We start from the raw sequence: 12,103 nt of genomic DNA on the forward strand, positions 1-12,103 counted from the left end.
TTCCCCGACGGGGAGAATGTGTTTTTTGACCCTTATCCCAGCCCATTTTTGGAATTCGGTGGAACCTAGGGATCCCTGTTGAAGACAGGCACACCGCGAACTCTGGAGGTGGCTTCGGCTGTGTTTGTGCAGTGGGGAATTAGCAAGTGGTAGAGCGCTCGCTTAGCATGCGAGAGGCAGCGGGATCGATGCCCGCATTCTCCATCTTTGCCTTCGCAAGTCCCCTGGCAGTCATTTTCCCGCGTTCCGACAAAAGGCAGACGTGTTTGGTCTGGATACCGGAACCCAAAGCGCCACACAGATGGATGGCTTCAGTACTGACTTTGATTCGAAGAAGAATCCGGAAACCTCATTCCAATCGCTTACCTTTACCTCCTTGTGTCCTTTCCTAAGCCTCACCCATCGGAAGGAACAAGGGACAGCGGAATCAAAGAAGCGTGTACTAGCCAACCGGGGACGTCCTCGTTCAGCCAAACGTGTTTTGAAGCCACTATTTGTCACATCTGGCTTCTGTTTGAAGCCAGATGTGACAAATAGGGAGAGGTAGTTCCACAGGTTGATCATTTATGTCTCACTCTTTCCGAACCTAGGGATCCCTGTTCAAGACGGACAACACCGCGGATTCTGGAGATGGCTTCGGCTGTGTTTGTGCAGTGGGGAATTAGCTCAAGTGGTAGAGCGCTCGCTTAGCATGCGAGAGGCAGCGGGATCGATGCCCGCATTCTCCATCTTCGCCTTCACAAGTTTCCCAGCAGTCATTTTCCTGTGTTTTGCCTGGATACCGGAACCAAAAGCGCCACACAGATGGATGGCTTCAGTACTGACTTTGATTCGAAGAAGAATCCGGAAACCTCATTCCAATCGCTTACCTTTACCTCCTTGTGTCCTTTCCTACGCTTCACCAATCGGAAGGAACAAGGACAGCGGAATCAAAGAAACGTGTACTAGCCAACCGGGGACGTCCTCGTTCAGCCAAACGTGTTTTGAAGCCACTATTTGTCACATCTGGCTTCTGTTTGAAGCCAGATGTGACAAATAGGGAGAGGTAGTTCCACAGGTTGATCATTTATGTCTCACTCTTTCCGAACTGAATACTTCCGCAAAGGATACCCTCGGGATTCCTTGCTCGAGCTTTGGGAGCTACAGATCTCCTCGATCCTTCAAGGAGCATTTAACGAGTTGTAGTGTCCTTGACGATGATCGACCTCTTGCGATTTCTGGGCCAAGCGAGGACGGTGGACACAAGGACAGATAAAATTAGCAATTGGAACTATTCTTTGGGTGTGTACCAATAATCTACTTTTTTCCTCCGCTCCCCCCCACCACCTATGTCCTACCCAGAAGTGTGTGGAGGGGGGAGACTCGGAAAGGAAAGGAGAGAGGGAAGAGGTGTGAAGTCAAAATGACAGCTTATTTTCTTCTCCGTCATCAAAGTCGATGTTTCTCACTGTTAATATAATGTCAGTGTTCACAGTGAGAAACTTTTATTTCCCACTGTAGCATCTGAAATCAAATTTGGTGGCAATAGACACATCTTCTGGATAGTAAGGTTCTCCGCCATCCCCGCTTTCTAAAGTTTGGATAGTGTCCGATTCGGTGGGAAGGTCTTTCAATCTCTGTGGGCATGATCACGATAGTGTCAGACGGAAATGTGAAAAGACTTCCGCGGTAAGACAAATCGATGTATCCTTTTCCGGGAGGTGACGAGAAGCACAGTTTGAAGCCGTTTCCCTAGTCTCATCCAATATCGGGACACTGGAAATAGGAAGGACGCAATGATCAGCCTCTGGGGCACGAAGACGAGGTACGATGGGCAAAAAGGCAGTGGCTCTAAAGGCAGCCTCTTAAATACAGCCACAGGGGCCAATTAACTCCCAATGAACTCCTAATTGTGACAATTGGCCAATCAGAAGCTTCTAAAAAGTCATTACATCAATGTCTGAAATCTTCCAGAGTGTTTAAAGAGACAGTCAACTTGAAGTATGGTGTATAACTTTTTACTAACTGGAATTCTGATATAGTGAATTAAAGCAAAAATAAATCTGTCTCTAATCGATTGTTTTAAAATTACCGCTGATGTGAATGAAGTAGATGCCCTAATTGACTTCCTAAAAGAGATGTACGGTAACATGTAATGTGCAGAGTTGTGAAAAACTGAGTTTAAATATCTTTAGCCTAGGTGCATGTAAGCTTTTGGCCTAAACCGTACATCTAAAAATTCTTTTCAAACAAATTCACAGATCTCACAAGCTGCACTGACATAAAAAAGTCTACAACCCATACAAAACGTGTGAATGTCATCATACGTTCCCTTCTAAAAAGGACATCTTAATGTGGAAGCGAACATTTTGGTGTTTACTGGCATTTTCAGGGTACAACCGCGGGCGCCACGGGCTGCGCCAACGCGCTTTGTCCTCGTTAGTATAGTGGCCAGTATCCCCGCCTGTCACGCGGGTGACCGGGGTTCGATTCCCCGACGGGGAGAATGTGTTTTTTGACCCTTATCCCAGCCCATTTTTGGAATTCGGTGGAACCTAGGGATCCCTGTTGAAGACAGGCAACACCGCGAACTCTGGAGGTGGCTTCGGCTGTGTTTGTGCAGTGGGGAATTAGCAAGTGGTAGAGCGCTCGCTTAGCATGCGAGAGGCAGCGGGATCGATGCCCGCATTCTCCATCTTTGCCTTCGCAAGTCCCCTGGCAGTCATTTTCCCGCGTTCCGACAAAAGGCAGACGTGTTTGGTCTGGATACCGGAACCCAAAGCGCCACACAGATGGATGGCTTCAGTACTCACTTTGATTCAAAGAAGAGTCCGGAAACCTCATTCCAATCGCTTACCTTTACCTCCTTGTGTCCTTTCCTAAGCCTCACCCATCGGAAGGAACAAGGACAGCGGAATCAAAGAAGCGTGTACTAGCCAACCGGGGACGTCCTCGTTCAGCCAAACGTGTTTTGAAGCCACTATTTGTCACATCTGGCTTCTGTTTGAAGCCAGATGTGACAAATAGGGAGAGGTAGTTCCACAGGTTGATCATTTATGTCTCACTCTTTCCGAACCTAGGGATCCCTGTTCAAGACGGACAACACCGCGGATTCTGGAGATGGCTTCGGCTTTGTTTGTGCAGTGGGGAATTAGCTCAAGTGGTAGAGCGCTCGCTTAGCATGCGAGAGGCAGCGGGATCGATGCCCGCATTCTCCATCTTCGCCTTCACAAGTTTCCCAGCAGTCATTTTCCTGTGTTTTGCCTGGATACCGGAACCAAAAGCGCCACACAGATGGATGGCTTCAGTACTGACTTTGATTCGAAGAAGAATCCGGAAACCTCATTCCAATCGCTTACCTTTACCTCCTTGTGTCCTTTCCTACGCTTCACCAATCGGAAGGAACAAGGACAGCGCAATCAAAGAAACGTGTACTAGCCAACCGGGGACGTCCTCGTTCAGCCAAACGTGTTTTGAAGCCACTATTTGTCACATCTGGCTTCTGTTTGAAGCCAGATGTGACAAATAGGGAGAGGTAGTTCCACAGGTTGATCATTTATGTCTCACTCTTTCCGAACTGAATACTTCCGCAAAGGATACCCTCGGGATTCCTTGCTCGAGCTTTGGGAGCTACAGATCTCCTCGATCCTTCAAGGAGCATTTAACGAGTTGTAGTGTCCTTGACGATGATCGACCTCTTGCGATTACTGGGCCAAGCGAGGACGGTGGACACAAGGACAGATAAAATTAGCAATTGGAACTATTCTTTGGGTGTGTACCAATAATCTACTTTTTTCCTCCGCTCCCCCCCACCACCTATGTCCTACCCAGAAGTGTGTGGAGGGGGGAGACTCGGAAAGGAAAGGAGAGAGGGAAGAGGTGTGAAGTCAAAATGACAGCTTATTTTCTTCTCCGTCATCAAAGTCGATGTTTCTCACTGTTAATATAATGTCAGTGTTCACAGTGAGAAACTTTTATTTCCCACTGTAGCATCTGAAATCAAATTTGGTGGCAATAGACACATCTTCTGGATAGTAAGGTTCTCCGCCATCCCCGCTTTCTAAAGTTTGGATAGTGTCCGATTCGGTGGGAAGGTCTTTCAATCTCTGTGGGCATGATCACGATAGTGTCAGACGGAAATGTGAAAAGACTTCCGCGGTAAGACAAATCGATGTATCCTTTTCCGGGAGGTGACGAGAAGCACAGTTTGAAGCCGTTTCCCTAGTCTCATCCAATATCGGGACACTGGAAATAGGAAGGACGCAATGATCAGCCTCTGGGGCACGAAGATGAGGTACGATGGGCAAAAAGGCAGTGGCTCTAAAGGCAGCCTCTTAAATACAGCCACAGGGGCCAATTAACTCCCAATGAACTCCTAATTGTGACAATTGGCCAATCAGAAGCTTCTAAAAAGTCATTACATCAATGTCTGAAATCTTCCAGAGTGTTTAAAGAGACAGTCAACTTGAAGTATGGTGTATAACTTTTTACCAACTGGAATTCTGATATAGTGAATTAAAGCAAAAATAAATCTGTCTCTAATCGATTGTTTTAAAATTACCGCTGATGTGAATGAAGTAGATGCCCTAATTGACTTCCTAAAAGAGATGTACGGTAACATGTAATGTGCAGAGTTGTGAAAAAATGAGTTTAAATATTTTTAGCCTAGGTGCATGTAAGCTTTTGGCCTAAACCGTACATCTAAAAATTCTTTTCAAACAAATTCACAGATCTCACAAGCTGCACTGACATAAAAAAGTCTACAACCCATACAAAACGTGTGAATGTCATCAAACGTTCCCTTCTAAAAAGGACATCTTAATGTGGAAGCGAACATTTTGGTGTTTACTGGCATTTTCAGGGTACAACCGCGGGCGCCACGGGCTGCGCCAACGCGCTTTGTCCTCATTAGTATAGTGGCCAGTATCCCCGCCTGTCACGCGGGTGACCGGGGTTCGATTCCCCGACGGGGAGAATGTGTTTTTTGACCCTTATCCCAGCCCATTTTTGGAATTCGGTAGAACCTAGGGATCCCTGTTGAAGACAGGCAACACCGCGAACTCTGGAGGTGGCTTCGGCTGTGTTTGTGCAGTGGGGAATTAGCTCAAGTGGTAGAGCGCTCGCTTAGCATGCGAGAGGCAGCGGGATCGATGCCCGCATTCTCCATCTTTGCCTTCGCAAGTCCCCTGGCAGTCATTTTCCCGCGTTCCGACAAAAGGCAGACGTGTTTGGTCTGGATACCGGAACCCAAAGCGCCACACAGATGGATGGCTTCAGTACTCACTTTGATTCAAAGAAGAGTCCGGAAACCTCATTCCAATCGCTTACCTTTACCTCCTTGTGTCCTTTCCTAAGCCTCACCCATCGGAAGGAACAAGGACAGCGGAATCAAAGAAGCGTGTACTAGCCAACCGGGGACGTCCTCGTTCAGCCAAACGTGTTTTGAAGCCACTATTTGTCACATCTGGCTTCTGTTTGAAGCCAGATGTGACAAATAGGGAGAGGTAGTTCCACAGGTTGATCATTTATGTCTCACTCTTTCCGAACTGAATACTTCCGCAAAGGATACCCTCGGGATTCCTTGCTCGAGCTTTGGGAGCTACCGATCTCCTCGATCCTTCAAGGAGCATTTAACGAGTTGTAGTGTCCTTGACGATGATCGACCTCTTGCGATTTCTGGGCCAAGCGAGGACGGTGGACACAAGGACAGATAAAATTAGCAATTGGAACTATTCTTTGGGTGTGTACCAATAATCTACTTTTTTCCTCCGCTCCCCCCCACCACCTATGTCCTACCCAGAAGTGTGTGGAGGGGGGAGACTCGGAAAGGAAAGGAGAGAGGGAAGAGGTGTGAAGTCAAAATGACAGCTTATTTTCTTCTCTGTCATCAAAGTCGATGTTTCTCACTGTTAATATAATGTCAGTGTTCACAGTGAGAAACTTTTATTTCCCACTGTAGCATCTGAAATCAAATTTGGTGGCAATAGACACATCTTCTGGATAGTAAGGTTCTCCGCCATCCCCGCTTTCTAAAGTTTGGATAGTGTCCGATTCGGTGGGAAGGTCTTTCAATCTCTGTGGGCATGATCACGATAGTGTCAGACGGAAATGTGAAAAGACTTCCGCGGTAAGACAAATCGATGTATCCTTTTCCGGGAGGTGACGAGAAGCACAGTTTGAAGCCGTTTCCCTAGTCTCATCCAATATCGGGACACTGGAAATAGGAAGGACGCAATGATCAGCCTCTGGGGCACGAAGACGAGGTACGATGGGCAAAAAGGCAGTGGCTCTAAAGGCAGCCTCTTAAATACAGCCACAGGGGCCAATTAACTCCCAATGAACTCCTAATTGTGACAATTGGCCAATCAGAAGCTTCTAAAAAGTCATTACATCAATGTCTGAAATCTTCCAGAGTGTTTAAAGAGACAGTCAACTTGAAGTATGGTGTATAACTTTTTACTAACTGGAATTCTGATATAGTGAATTAAAGCAAAAATAAATCTGTCTCTAATCGATTGTTTTAAAATTACCGCTGATGTGAATGAAGTAGATGCCCTAATTGACTTCCTAAAAGAGATGTATGGTAACATGTAATGTGCAGAGTTGTGAAAAACTGAGTTTAAATATCTTTAGCCTAGGTGCATGTAAGCTTTTGGCCTAAACCGTACATCTAAAAATTATTTTCAAACAAATTCACAGATCTCACAAGCTGCACTGACATAAAAAAGTCTACAACCCATACAAAACGTGTGAATGTCATCATACGTTCCCTTCTAAAAAGGACATCTTAATGTGGAAGCGAACATTTTGGTGTTTACTGGCATTTTCAGGGTACAACCGCGGGCGCCACGGGCTGCGCCAACGCGCTTTGTCCTCGTTAGTATAGTGGCCAGTATCCCCGCCTGTCACGCGGGTGACAGGGGTTCGATTCCCCGACGGGGAGAATGTGTTTTTTGACCCTTATCCCAGCCCATTTTTGGAATTCGGTGGAACCTAGGGATCCCTGTTGAAGACAGGCAACACCGCGAACTCTGGAGGTGGCTTCGGCTGTGTTTGTGCAGTGGGGAATTAGCAAGTGGTAGAGCGCTCGCTTAGCATGCGAGAGGCAGGGGATCGATGCCCGCATTCTCCATCTTTGCCTTCGCAAGTCCCCTGGCAGTCATTTTCCCGCGTTCCGACAAAAGGCAGACGTGTTTGGTCTGGATACCGGAACCCAAAGCGCCACACAGATGGATGGCTTCAGTACTCACTTTGATTCAAAGAAGAGTCCGGAAACCTCATTCCAATCGCTTACCTTTACCTCCTTGTGTCCTTTCCTAAGCCTCACCCATCGGAAGGAACAAGGACAGCGGAATCAAAGAAGCGTGTACTAGCCAACCGGGGACGTCCTCGTTCAGCCAAACGTGTTTTGAAGCCACTATTTGTCACATCTGGCTTCTGTTTGAAGCCAGATGTGACAAATAGGGAGAGGTAGTTCCACAGGTTGATCATTTATGTCTCACTCTTTCCGAACCTAGGGATCCCTGTTCAAGACGGACAACACCGCGGATTCTGGAGATGGCTTCGGCTGTGTTTGTGCAGTGGGGAATTAGCTCAAGTGATAGAGCGCTCGCTTAGCTTGCGAGAGGCAGCGGGATCGATGCCCGCATTCTCCATCTTCGCCTTCACAAGTTTCCCAGCAGTCATTTTCCTGTGTTTTGCCTGGATACCGGAACCAAAAGCGCCACACAGATGGATGGCTTCAGTACTGACTTTGATTCGAAGAAGAATCCGGAAACCTCATTCCAATCGCTTACCTTTACCTCCTTGTGTCCTTTCCTACGCTTCACCAATCGGAAGGAACAAGGACAGCGCAATCAAAGAAACGTGTACTAGCCAACCGGGGACGTCCTCGTTCAGCCAAACGTGTTTTGAAGCCACTATTTGTCACATCTGGCTTCAGTTTGAAGCCAGATGTGACAAATAGGGAGAGGTAGTTCCACAGGTTGATCATTTATGTCTCACTCTTTCCGAACTGAATACTTCCGCAAAGGATACCCTCGGGATTCCTTGCTCGAGCTTTGGGAGCTACAGATCTCCTCGATCCTTCAAGGAGCATTTAACGAGTTGTAGTGTCCTTGACGATGATCGACCTCTTGCGATTTCTGGGCCAAGCGAGGACGGTGGACACAAGGACAGATAAAATTAGCAATTGGAACTATTCTTTGGGTGTGTACCAATAATCTACTTTTTTCCTCCGCTCCCCCCCACCACCTATGTCCTACCCAGAGGTGTGTGGAGGGGGGAGACTCGGAAAGGAAAGGAGAGAGGGAAGAGGTGTGAAGTCAAAATGACAGCTTATTTTCTTCTCCGTCATCAAAGTCGATGTTTCTCACTGTTAATATAATGTCAGTGTTCACAGTGAGAAACTTTTATTTCCCACTGTAGCATCTGAAATCAAATTTGGTGGCAATAGACACATCTTCTGGATAGTAAGGTTCTCCGCCATCCCCGCTTTCTAAAGTTTGGATAGTGTCCGATTCGGTGGGAAGGTCTTTCAATCTCTGTGGGCATGATCACGATAGTGTCAGACGGAAATGTGAAAAGACTTCCGCGGTAAGACAAATCGATGTATCCTTTTCCGGGAGGTGACGAGAAGCACAGTTTGAAGCCGTTTCCCTAGTCTCATCCAATATCGGGACACTGGAAATAGGAAGGACGCAATGATCAGCCTCTGGGGCACGAAGACGAGGTACGATGGGCAAAAAGGCAGTGGCTCTAAAGGCAGCCTCTTAAATACAGCCACAGGGGCCAATTAACTCCCAATGAACTCCTAATTGTGACAATTGGCCAATCAGAAGCTTCTAAAAAGTCATTACATCAATGTCTGAAATCTTCCAGAGTGTTTAAAGAGACAGTCAACTTGAAGTATGGTGTATAACTTTTTACCAACTGGAATTCTGATATAGTGAATTAAAGCAAAAATAAATCTGTCTCTAATCGATTGTTTTAAAATTACCGCTGATGTGAATGAAGTAGATGCCCTAATTGACTTCCTAAAAGAGATGTACGGTAACATGTAATGTGCAGAGTTGTGAAAAACTGAGTTTAAATATCTTTAGCCTAGGTGCATGTAAGCTTTTGGCCTAAACCGTACATCTAAAAATTCTTTTCAAACAAATTCACAGATCTCACAAGCTGCACTGACATAAAAAAGTCTACAACCCATTCAAAACGTGTGAATGTCATCATACGTTCCCTTCTAAAAAGGACATCTTAATGTGGAAGCGAACATTTTGGTGTTTACTGGCATTTTCAGGGTACAACCGCGGGCGCCACGGGCTGCGCCAACGCGCTTTGTCCTCGTTAGTATAGTGGCCAGTATCCCCGCCTGTCACGCGGGTGACAGGGGTTCGATTCCCCGACGGGGAGAATTTGTTTTTTGACCCTTATCCCAGCCCATTTTTGGAATTCGGTGGAACCTAGGGATCCCTGTTGAAGACAGGCAACACCGCGAACTCTGGAGGTGGCTTCGGCTGTGTTTGTGCAGTGGGGAATTAGCAAGTGGTAGAGCGCTCGCTTAGCATGCGAGAGGCAGCGGGATCGATGCCCGCATTCTCCATCTTTGCCTTCGCAAGTCCCCTGGCAGTCATTTTCCCGCGTTCCGACAAAAGGCAGACGTGTTTGGTCTGGATACCGGAACCCAAAGCGCCACACAGATGGATGGCTTCAGTACTCACTTTGATTCAAAGAAGAGTCCGGAAACCTCATTCCAATCGCTTACCTTTACCTCCTTGTGTCCTTTCCTAAGCCTCACCCATCGGAAGGAACAAGGACAGCGGAATCAAAGAAGCGTGTACTAGCCAACCGAGGACATCCTCGTTCAGCCAACCGTGTTTTGAAGCCACTATTTGTCACATCTGGCTTCTGTTTGAAGCCAGATGTGACAAATAGGGAGAGGTAGTTCCACAGGTTGATCATTTATGTCTCACTCTTTCCGAACCTAGGGATCCCTGTTCAAGACGGACAACACCGCGGATTCTGGAGATGGCTTCGGCTGTGTTTGTGCAGTGGGGAATAAGCTCAAGTGGTAGAGCGCTCGCTTAGCATGCGAGAGGCAACGGGATCGATGCCTGCATTTTCCATCTTCGCCTTCACAAGTTCCCCAGCAGTCATTTTCCTGTGTTTTGCCTGGATACCGGAACCAAAAGCGCCACACAGATGGATGGCTTCAGTACTGACTTTGATTCGAAGAAGAATCCGGAAACCTCATTCCAATCGCTTACCTTTACCTCCTTGTGTCCTTTCCTACGCTTCACCCATCGGAAGGAACAAGGACAGCGGAATCAAAGAAACGTGTACTAGCCAACCGGGGACGTCCTCGTTCAGCCAAACGTGTTTTGAAGCCACTATTTGTCACATCTGGCTTCTGTTTGAAGCCAGATGTGACAAATAGGGAGAGGTAGTTCCACAGGTTGATCATTTATGTCTCACTCTTTCCGAACTGAATACTTCCGCAAAGGATACCCTCGGGATTCCTTGCTCGAGCTTTGGGAGCTACCCATCTCCTCGATCCTTCAAGGAGCATTCAACAAGTTGTAGTGTCCTTGACGATGATCGACCTCTTGCGATTTCTGGGCCAAGCGAGGACGGTGGACACAAGAACAGATAAAATTAGCAATTGGAACTATTCTTTGGGTGTGTACCAATAATCTACTTTTTTCCTCCGCTCCCCCCCACCACCTATGTCCTACCCAGAAGTGTGTGGAGGGGGGAGACTCGGAAAGGAAAGGAGAGAGGGAAGAGGTGTGAAGTCAAAATGACAGCTTATTTTCTTCTCCGTCATCAAAGTCGATGTTTCTCACTGTTAATATAATGTCAGTGTTCACAGTGAGAAACTTTTATTTCCCACTGTAGCATCTGAAATCAAATTTGGTGGCAATAGACACATCTTCTGGATAGTAAGGTTCTCCGCCATCCCCGCTTTCTAAAGTTTGGATAGTGTCCGATTCGGTGGGAAGGTCTTTCAATCTCTGTGGGCATGATCACGATAGTGTCAGACGGAAATGTGAAAAGACTTCCGCGGTAAGACAAATCGATGTATCCTTTTCCGGGAGGTGACGAGAAGCACAGTTTGAAGCCGTTTCCCTAGTCTCATCCAATATCGGGACACTGGAAATAGGAAGGACGCAATGATCAGCCTCTGGGGCACGAAGACGAGGTACGATGGGCAAAAAGGCAGTGGCTCTAAAGGCAGCCTCTTAAATACAGCCACAGGGGCCAATTAACTCCCAATGAACTCCTAATTGTGACAATTGGCCTATCAGAAGCTTCTAAAAAGTCATTACATCAATGTCTGAAATCTTCCAGAGTGTTTAAAGAGACAGTCAACTTGAAGTATGGTGTATAACTTTTTACCAACTGGAATTCTGATATAGTGAATTAAAGCAAAAATAAATCTGTCTCTAATCGATTGTTTTAAAATTACCGCTGATGTGAATGAAGTAGATGCCCTAATTGACTTCCTAAAAGAGATGTACGGTAACATGTAATGTGCAGAGTTGTGAAAAACTGAGTTTAAATATCTTTAGCCTAGGTGCATGTAAGCTTTTGGCCTAAACCATACATCGTAAAATTCTTTTCAAACAAATTCACAGATATCACAAGCTGCACTAACGCAAAAGTGTCTACAACCCATAAAAAACCATGTGAATTTCATCGTATGTTCCCTTCTAAAAAGGACACATTATTGTGGAAGTGACCATTTCAGAGTTTACTGGCATTTTCAGTGTAAAGCCACGGGCGACAATGTGCTTTGTCCTCGTTAGTATAGAGGGTATGCACATGACTTCACATTAAGTGGAAGTCACTGCGGTTACACCCCCTGAGTGGCAGAAAGACTACTGAGTGGCAGTGTTAGCGTTCAGCTTGACTGCAGCGAAAACACCAAAAACACATCTAATATGGGAAAAACCTGTTGTGCTATTGACTGTACAAATAGATTCAACAAGAAATCAGAGCTATCTTTTTTACAGACTGCCGAAAGCTAAAGAAAAGAGAAGCAAATGGATCGCTGCAATTCGCAGAAACAACTGGAATCCAGGCACCGAAACATGGTTTTGCAGTTGTCATTTTGTGTCAGGCA

The 12,103-nt window shown here is 46.4% G+C and overlaps 7 non-coding genes across 7 annotated transcripts; all 7 read left to right on the forward strand.

The window, feature by feature from the left end:
- Nucleotides 1–655: 655 nt before the first annotated feature.
- trnaa-agc lies at nucleotides 656–728 on the forward strand. The gene has a single exon. It is a non-coding gene; the product is annotated as a tRNA-Ala (tRNA).
- Nucleotides 729–2,412: 1,684 nt separating this feature from the next.
- On the forward strand, nucleotides 2,413–2,484 carry trnad-guc. Its single transcript has one exon. It is a non-coding gene; the product is annotated as a tRNA-Asp (tRNA).
- Nucleotides 2,485–3,124: 640 nt separating this feature from the next.
- Nucleotides 3,125–3,197, forward strand: trnaa-agc. Its single transcript has one exon. It is a non-coding gene; the product is annotated as a tRNA-Ala (tRNA).
- Nucleotides 3,198–4,881: 1,684 nt separating this feature from the next.
- Nucleotides 4,882–4,953, forward strand: trnad-guc. Its single transcript has one exon. It is a non-coding gene; the product is annotated as a tRNA-Asp (tRNA).
- Nucleotides 4,954–5,072: 119 nt separating this feature from the next.
- On the forward strand, nucleotides 5,073–5,145 carry trnaa-agc. Its single transcript has one exon. It is a non-coding gene; the product is annotated as a tRNA-Ala (tRNA).
- Nucleotides 5,146–6,850: 1,705 nt separating this feature from the next.
- Nucleotides 6,851–6,922, forward strand: trnad-guc. The gene has a single exon. It is a non-coding gene; the product is annotated as a tRNA-Asp (tRNA).
- Nucleotides 6,923–9,318: 2,396 nt separating this feature from the next.
- Nucleotides 9,319–9,390, forward strand: trnad-guc. The gene has a single exon. It is a non-coding gene; the product is annotated as a tRNA-Asp (tRNA).
- Nucleotides 9,391–12,103: the final 2,713 nt, after the last annotated feature.

This window comes from Anguilla anguilla, chromosome 17 (genome assembly GCF_013347855.1).
Source record: "Anguilla anguilla isolate fAngAng1 chromosome 17, fAngAng1.pri, whole genome shotgun sequence".
Taxonomy (NCBI): domain Eukaryota; kingdom Metazoa; phylum Chordata; class Actinopteri; order Anguilliformes; family Anguillidae; genus Anguilla; species Anguilla anguilla.